Source organism: Arachis hypogaea, chromosome 12 (assembly GCF_003086295.3).
Source record: "Arachis hypogaea cultivar Tifrunner chromosome 12, arahy.Tifrunner.gnm2.J5K5, whole genome shotgun sequence".
In the NCBI taxonomy this organism is placed as follows: Eukaryota; Viridiplantae; Streptophyta; class Magnoliopsida; order Fabales; family Fabaceae; genus Arachis; species Arachis hypogaea.
This window is the reverse complement of record NC_092047.1, coordinates 21972307-21980530: the sequence shown is the minus strand read 5'-3', so window position 1 is coordinate 21980530 and position 8224 is coordinate 21972307. Positions and strand designations below refer to the sequence as shown.

The 8224-nt window shown below is 38.3% G+C and overlaps 2 non-coding genes across 2 annotated transcripts; both read right to left on the bottom strand.

The window, feature by feature from the left end:
* Nucleotides 1-741: 741 nt before the first annotated feature.
* Nucleotides 742-848, bottom strand: LOC112732031 (small nucleolar RNA R71). Its single transcript, XR_003167773.1, has one exon. It is a non-coding gene; the product is annotated as a small nucleolar RNA R71 (small nucleolar RNA).
* A 6800-nt stretch (nucleotides 849-7648) lies between these two features.
* Nucleotides 7649-7756, bottom strand: LOC112730855 (small nucleolar RNA R71). Its single transcript, XR_003166660.1, has one exon. It is a non-coding gene; the product is annotated as a small nucleolar RNA R71 (small nucleolar RNA).
* Between the last annotated feature and the right edge of the window lie 468 nt (nucleotides 7757-8224).

Sequence of the window (8224 nt, the reverse complement as noted above, 5' to 3'; positions counted from 1 at the left end):
TTTCTTCTCTTTTTTTTCCCTTACCTTTTTCTTAGTTGTTTACAATTCAGTTCACTAACCCACTAACTATTTGATATATTGCATCACTCACACTAACAGCATTTTTAACAAGAACATTCTCTATCTCCCTTTTGTTTTGGCCTTGTTGGTTGTATGACAGGTAGAAGAAGCGAGGCTTCAACTTCCTTTGATTCTGAACCTGATAGGACCTTCCTTAGACTAAGGAGGGAAGCAAGAGGAAAGAGAATTGTGGGTGCTGAAGAAGAGGAGGAGTATTTTGAACCAAACATGGATGAGAATATGGAGAACCACCATGAAGAAGAGGCTCACAACCATGGCAGAGAAGGTCCAGTGAATCATGCTGTGCAAGAGAGAAGAGTTTTGGGCTCTTATATGAATCCAAACCCGGGAAACTGTGGAAGTAGCATCCAAAAGCCAACCATACATGCCAACAACTTTGAACTGAAGACACAACTCATCACTCTTGTTCAGAACAACTGTTCATTCGGAGGGAGTGTCCAAGAAGACCCCAATCAACACCTAACCACCGTCCAAGAAGACCCCACTCTTGTGAAGTCTAATGGTGTTCATCCTGACACCTATAGACTGCTTCTGTTTCCCTTCTCACTCAAGGACAAAACATCTAAATGGCTGGATTCCTTCCCGAAGGAGAGTTTAACAACCTGGGAAGATGTGGTGAACAAATACTTGGCGAGATTCTATCCTCCTCAAAGAATCAACAGGTTGAGAGTTGAGGTACAAACCTTCAAGCAGCAAGATGGTGAGACTCTATATGAAGCATGGGAGAGGTTTAAGGATCTGATAAGAAGGTGCCCACCAGATATGTTCAATGAATGGGTGCAGCTACACATCTTTTATGAAGGCCTTTCTTATGAATCAAAGAAGGCAGTAGACCACTCATCCAGGGGATCTCTGAACAAGAAGAAGACCATAGAAGAAGTCATAGATGTCATTGAGACTGTAGCTGAGAATGGCTACTTCTATGCTTCTAAAAGAGGCAATACTAGAGGAGTAATGGAGCTAAACAATGTGGATGTATTGCTGGCCCAGAACAAGCTGATTACCAAGCAGCTGGCTGACCTTTCCAAGAAGATGGAGAGGAACCAAGTAGCAGCAATCACCACCTCATTAGCAACCCAAGAAGGAGTGAATACAGAAGTAGAGGGTGAGCAGGAACAAGCCAACTACATTGGAAACTCACCTAGGTAGACCCATGATCCATACTCCAAAACTTACAATCCTAGTTAGAGGAACCACCCAAACTTTTGGTGGGGAAATTAACAAGATCAAGGCCAAGATCAGAGACATCACAACCCCAATAACAATGCAGCTCACCAACACTTCACACAGAGATTATATCAGCACCCACCTAACAACACCTCTCAACATCCATATTAAAACCAAAATGGCCATTCTCATCCCTCCAACTCCAACTCACCATCATCCGAGGATAGACTCTCAAGGATTGAGACCCTACTTGAAGGCATATGCAAAGAGATTCAAGATAACAAGGTGTTCAAAGAGGAGGTGCGAGCTAATCTCAAAAACCAGGGAGACACCATTCAGAGGCTAGAATTTCAAGTGGGATACCTCTCTGAGAAGATTCCCAAACCCACGACAGCCTCCCAAGTGACACAGAGAAAAACCCGAGAGGTGAAACAAAGAAAGTAAGATGGGAAGACTACAAGATGGTCACCACAAGTGATAAAGAGACTGAGGAAGAGCCGAACAAACCATTAGAATAACCTGGAGACATATCAGCAGAGAAACAGGAAGAGGATCACCAAGAAACCAAAATTACACAGAAGGAGCTGCTGAGGCTCTATGCACCTTTTCCCCAAAGACTCAAGGGTGGTGTAGAAAAGAGAATATACTCAAAGTTCCTTGACACATTTGCACCTCTCCATGTGAACATACCATTCATCAAGGCTCTCCAACAAATGCCCCCATACATTAAGTATTTGAAAGAATTGCTGGCCAGGAAAAGCTCACTCAAGGGAGGGCAAACAATAGTGATGAATAAGGAGTGTAGTGCTCTCATTCAACCAGAGTTGCCTACAAAAAGGAAGGACCCAGGGAGTTTTCACATCCCCTATGCCATAGGAGAAACAATATTTGACAAAGGACTCTGTGACCTGGGAGCAAGCATCAACTTAATGCCTTTATCCCTTATGAAGAAGTTGCAGATCAATGAGCTAGTGCCCACAGACGTAGTCATCAGGCTGGCTGACAAAACTCAGAAACAAGCAGTAGGAGTGGTTGAAAACGTGTTGGTAAAGGTTGGTTGGGAAATATTTCCTTCCTACAGACTTTGTCATATTGGAAATGGAAGAGAGTCACCTTCACCCAATCATATTGGGAAGACCATTCCTAGCTACAGCCAGAGCGCTCATAGATGTGGAGCAAGGAGAGCTAATATTGAGGATACATGACGAACAACTCGCATTCAATATCTTTAAACCCTCACAAGAAGCAGATCAAGAAAGCAAGGAACCAAGGAAAGAGTACAACAAGGTGGAAGAAACAAGCATTGAAGCACAGGGAATTCCTTTGGTTGATGAACAAGATAATCAGCAACTATCACAGCTCAAGGAAAATCAGGAGGAACCTAAACCACCAGAGTCATACGAGACCAGCAACAAAATTTCCTTGAAAAGAAGAGGTCACAAAGAACAGAGAAACATCAAAAGGAACAAAGAAGAAGGCACCAAGGGGGTGGAGGAACAAGAAGATCCCCACAGAGGATTTCTCTCCAGGGGATAAAGTGATCTCAGCTTATTTTCCAGTTATCCCACCTCATCTCCCCACCATCCCATCTCAGCTACCTAAAGTCTTCACCATCAACAAAGTTCTTTCCCTAGAGCATGTAGAGATCCTTGATGAAGCCAATGGATATAGGTTTATTGCAAGAGGGGAAGATCTGAAGCATCACCAACCACCCTGACAAAGGGCAGAACGTCAAGCTAGTGACGCTAAAGAAGCGCTTCATGGGAGGCAACCCATGTTTTATATGCTTTTAAAGTAATTAATAATGCAAGGTTCATGAATTCCAAATCAGCTTTGACATATCCTTGAATGAATTTTTTTATGCAACATATAGTGGAGGACAAGTTTGGTGTTCAAGGCATGCTAAGAGAACATGAATGTAACTCATAGCACGTCACTCTTAGCACCTTGAACAATTCCTTTTACACCACATGGCCACAAATTAAGTTTGGTGTCACCAATGTTGCATACATGGACATTCAATTAGTCAATTGATTTGCACTGATGAATAGCACTTAGTTAGTTAAAAACAAAAATTTTAAAAAGTAGTTACTCTTTTCTTTTAAATTTTGCCGCCACTTCCCACAATTTCATTAATCACATCCCTTTTGTTTTGTAGGAAAATTGATGGGACAATTGAAGGAGGAAGTTTCGGCCACTTCAAAAAGGAGAGGACTATACACGTGTTTTCAAAGGGGATTGATGAGCGGATAATTTATACGCTTTTTGACATTGTTTTTAGTATGTTTTTAGTAGGATCTAGTTACTTTTAGGGATGTTTTTAATAGATTTTGTGTTAAATTCATATTTCTAGACTTTACTATGAGTTTGTGTGTTTTTCTGTGATTTCAGGTATTTTCTGGCTGAAATTGAGGGACTTGAGCAAAATCAGATTCAGAGGTTAAAGAAGGACTGCTGATGCTGTTGGATTCTGACCTCCCTGTACTCAAAGTGGATTTTCTGGAGCTACAGAACTCGAAATGGTGCGCTTCCAATTGCGTTGGAAAGTAGACATCCAGGGCTTTCCAGCAATATATAATAGTCCATACTTTGGCCAAGAATAGATGACGTAAACTGGCGTTCAACGCCAGCCTTCTACCCAAATCTGGCGTCCAGCGCTAGAAAAGGAGCCAAAACCAGAGTTGAACGCCCAAACTGGCACAAAAGCTGGCGTTCAACTCCAGAAAGGACCTCTACACGTGTAACACTCAAGCCCAAGCCCAAGCACACACCAAGTGGGCCCCGGAAGTGGATTTGTACATCAATTACTTACTCATGTAAACCCTAGTAGCTAGTTTATTATAAATAGGACCTTTTACTATTGTATTTGGTATCTTTGGATTACCTTATGATCCTTTGATCACGTTTTAGGGGGCTGGCCATCTCGGCCATGCCTGGACCTTCACTTATGTATTTTTAACGGTAGAGTTTCTACACTCCTTAGATTAAGGTGTGGAGCTCTGCTGTCCCTCAAAGATTAATGCAAAGTACTACTGTTTTCTATTCAATTCTTCTTATTTCGCTTCTAAGATATCCATTCGCACCCAAGAACGTGATGAAGGTGATGATTATGTGTGACGCTCATCATCCTTCTCCCTTATGAACGCGTGCCTGACAAACACTTCTGTTCTACATGAAATAAGCTAGAATGAGTATCTCTTAGATCTCCTAACCAGAATCTTCGTGGCGTAAGCTAGAATGATGGCGGCATTCAAGAGAATCCGGAAGGTCTAAACCTTGTCTGTGGTATTCCGAGTAGGATTCAATGATTGAATGACTGTGACGAGCTCCGAACTCGCGATTGCAGGGCGTTAGTGACAGACGCAAAAGGATAGTAAATCCTATTCCAGCATGATCGAGAACCGACAGATGAATAGCCGTGCCGTGACAGGGTGCGTGAGCATATTATTCACTGAGAGGATAAGATGAAGCCATTGACAACGGTGATGCCTCCAGACGATTAGCCGTGCCGTGACAGGGCATTGGATCATTTTCCCGTGAGATGACCGAAAGTAGCCATTGACAGTGGTGATGTATCACATAAAGCCAGCCATGGAAAGGAGTAAGACTGATTGGATGAAGATAGTAGGAAAGCAGAGGTTCAGAGGAACGAAAAGCATCTCCATTCGCTTATCTGAAATTCCTACCAATGATTTACATAAGTACCTCTATCCCTATTCTTTTATTTATTATTCGAAAACTCCATAATTATTTTATATCCGCCTGACTGAGATTTACAAGGTGACCATAGCTTGCTTCATACCAACAATCTCCGTGGGATTCGACCCTTACTCACGTAAGGTATTACTTGGACGACCCAGTGCACTTGCTGGTTAGTTGTATCGAAGTTGTGACAATCATGAATTAAGATCAGAGCACCAAGCTTTGAAGCCATTACCAGGATTTGTTCGAGCTTGGAGATCACAATTTCGTGCACCAAGTTTTTGGCGCCGTTGCCGGGGATTGTTCGAGTTTGGACAACTGACGGTTCATCTTGTTGCTCAGATTAGGTAATTTTCTTTTTGTTTTGTTTTCAAAAATTTTTCAAAAATCTTTCAAAAACTCTTCCTTTGTTTTCGAAAAAAAAAATTAATATAAAATAAAATAAAATGTTTTCAAAAATAAATTATTCTATGGCTTCAAAATTTTTAAGAATGAATTCTAGTGTTTCATGAAATATGTTGAATCATATCTGGCTGTAAAGCCATACCCAAACTACTTTGGGATTGGTATTCAACTAATCACTCCAGCCCATGTAATTATATGCTAAAGCTTGGCTGGCTGTTAAGCCATGCCAGACCCTTTGATTGGAGCTTTAAGACTAACATGGCAAGATTCCTGGAATTCATATTAAAAATTTTGGAATCCTTATTTTCTTTTTCAAAAGAATTTTTCGAAAAATATAAAATAAAAATTCAAAAAAAAAAAAATTAGAAAATCATAAAAATCAAAAATATTTTTGTGTTTCTTGTTTGAGTCTTGAGTCATATCATAAGTTTGGTGTCACTTGCATATGCATCTTGCATTTTTCGAAAATTTCATACATTCATGGTGTTCTTCATGATCTTCAAGATGTTCTTGGTAAGTCTTCTTGTTTGATCTTGATGATTTTTTATTTTGTGTCTTTTCATGTTTATCATATGCATTCTTGAATTCTTAGTGTCTAAGCATTAAAGAATTCTAAGTTTGGTGTCTTGCATGTTTCTTTGCATTAAAAATTTTTCAAAAATGTGTCTATAATGTTCATCTTGACATTCATAGTGTTCTTGGTGTTCATCTTGACATTCATAGCATTCTTGCATGCATCACATGTTTTGATCTAAAAATTTCATGCATTGCATCTTTTTAGTGTTTTTCCTCTTGCATCATAAAAATTCAAAAATAAAAAAAATATCTTTCCCTTTTTCTCTCATCAAATTCGAAAATTTGAGTTGACTTTTTCAAAAATTTTCAAAATCAAATTGTTTTTTTTATGAGTCAAATCAAATTTTCAATTTGAAAATCTTATCTTTTTCAAAATCTTTTTCAAAAATCAAATCTTTTTCAAAATTCTTAGTTATTTTCGAAAATTCAAAAAAAAAATATTTTTCAAAAATTTTTTTCTTATTTTTATATAAAATTTTCGAAAATAACTAATCAATTAATGTTTTGATTCAAAAAATTTCAAGTTTGTTACTTACTTGTTAAGAAAGATTCAAACTTTAAGTTCTAGAATCATATCTTGTGATTTCTTGTGAATCAAGTCATTAATTGTGATTTTAAAAATCAAATCTTTTTCAAAAACTAATTTCTATCATATCTTTTCAAAAATATCTTCTCATCTTATCTTTTTCAAAAAATTGATTTCAAAATATCTTTTCTAACTTCCTAACTTCTTATCTTTTCAAAATTTGTTTCAACTAACTAACTAACTTTTTGTTTGTTTCTTAACTTTTTCAAAACTACCTAACTAACTTTGTCTCTCTAATTTTCGAAAATATCTTCCATCTTTTTCAAAAATTTCTTTTTTATTAACTAATTATTTTTATTTTTGATTTAAAAAAAAATTCGAAAAAAAATACTAACCTTTTTCAAAAACTATTTTCGAAAATCACTAACTCATTTTCAAAAATTGTTTTCGAAAATTCACTTCCCCCTCTCATCTTCTTCTATTTGTTTATTGATATACTAACATCTTTCCTTCAACTCACCAAAAATCCGAACCCCCTCTCTCTCTGAGTTCAAATTTTCTTTTCTTCTCTTCTTCTACTCACACAGGGATCTCTATACTGTGGTATAAAGGATCTCTATTATTATTATTATTTTTCTGTGCCTTCTTCTTTGTCATATGAGCAGGAGCAAGGATAAGAACATTCTTGTAGAAGCAGATCCAGAACCTGAAAGGACTCTGAAGAGAAAATTAAGAGAAGCTAAAATACAACAATCCAGAGATAACCTTTCAGAAATTTTCGAACAGGCAGAGGAGATGGCAGCCGAAAATAATAATAATGTAAGGAAGATGCTTGGTGACTTTACTGCACCTAATTCCAATTTACATGGAAGAAGCATCTCCATTCCTGCCATTGGAGCAAACAACTTTGAGCTGAAACCTCAATTAGTTTCTCTGATGCAGCAGAACTGCAAGTTTCATGGACTTCCATCTGAAGATCCTTTTCAGTTCTTAACTGAATTCTTGCAGATATGTGATACTGTTAAGACTAATGGAGTAGATCCTGAAGTCTACAGGCTCATGCTTTTCCCTTTTGCTGTAAGAGACAGAGCTAGATTATGGTTGGATTCTCAACCCAAAGATAGCCTGAACTCTTGGGATAAGCTGGTCACGGCTTTCTTAGCCAAGTACTTTCCTCCTCAAAAGCTGAGCAAGCTTAGAGCTGATGTTCAAACCTTCAGACAGAAAGAAGGTGAATACCTCTATGAAGCTTGGGAAAGATACAAACAGTTGACCAAAAAGTGTCCTTCTGACATGCTTTCAGAATGGACCATCCTGGATATATTCTATGATGGTTTATCTGAGTTATCAAAAATGTCACTGGACACTTCTGCAGATGGATCCATTCACCTAAAGAAAATGCCTGCAGAAGCTCAAGAACTCATTGACATGGTTGCTAATAACCAGTTCATGTACACTTCTGAAAGGAATCCTGTGAGTAATGGGACGCCTATGAAGAAGGGAGTTCTTGAAGTTGATACTCTGAATGCCATATTGGCTCAGAATAAAATATTGACTCAGCAAGTCAATATGATCTCTCAGAGTCTGCATGGAATGCAAGCTGCATCCAACAATACTCAAGAGGCATCTTCTGAAGAAGAAGCTTATGATCCTGAGAACCCTGCAATAGCAGAGGTAAATTACTTAGGTGAACCTTATGGAAACACCTATAACTCAACATGGAGAAATCATCCAAATTTCTCATGGAAGGATCAAAAGCCCCAACAA